We start from the raw sequence: 420 nt of genomic DNA on the forward strand, positions 1-420 counted from the left end.
TTCCGGTTTCGTTTAAATCTAAAAATCTCTGATTTTTAATTTTTTTTACTAACTGGCGGTCAAACTACAAACTAATATTCGATTACATACACATATATATTTTTAATAATTTAATGCGACTATTATCTAGTGACAGCACCGCATAAAACTCGCTGTTTATGTATATTTAAATAATTTATTAATATTTAACGGGCTAACCGTTTGATCTCGCGCATGCCTAATGTGACTTTTGTCGAATTAGCCGCATTAGCCGCATTAGCTGACACTTTTTATTGTCGAATTAGCCGCATTAGCCGCATTAGCTGACACTTTTTAAACCCTTTAACCTTCGATGTGAGGCGTTTCTAACGAAAAGCGCGACGTTATTTTCCCGAATGTTCCGATGTTGGTGGGTGTTTACCATCTTGCCTCGCTTCGTTG

The sequence above is a fragment of the Larimichthys crocea genome, chromosome XXIV, assembly GCF_000972845.2.
Source record: "Larimichthys crocea isolate SSNF chromosome XXIV, L_crocea_2.0, whole genome shotgun sequence".
Lineage (NCBI taxonomy): Eukaryota > Metazoa > Chordata > Actinopteri > Sciaenidae > Larimichthys > Larimichthys crocea.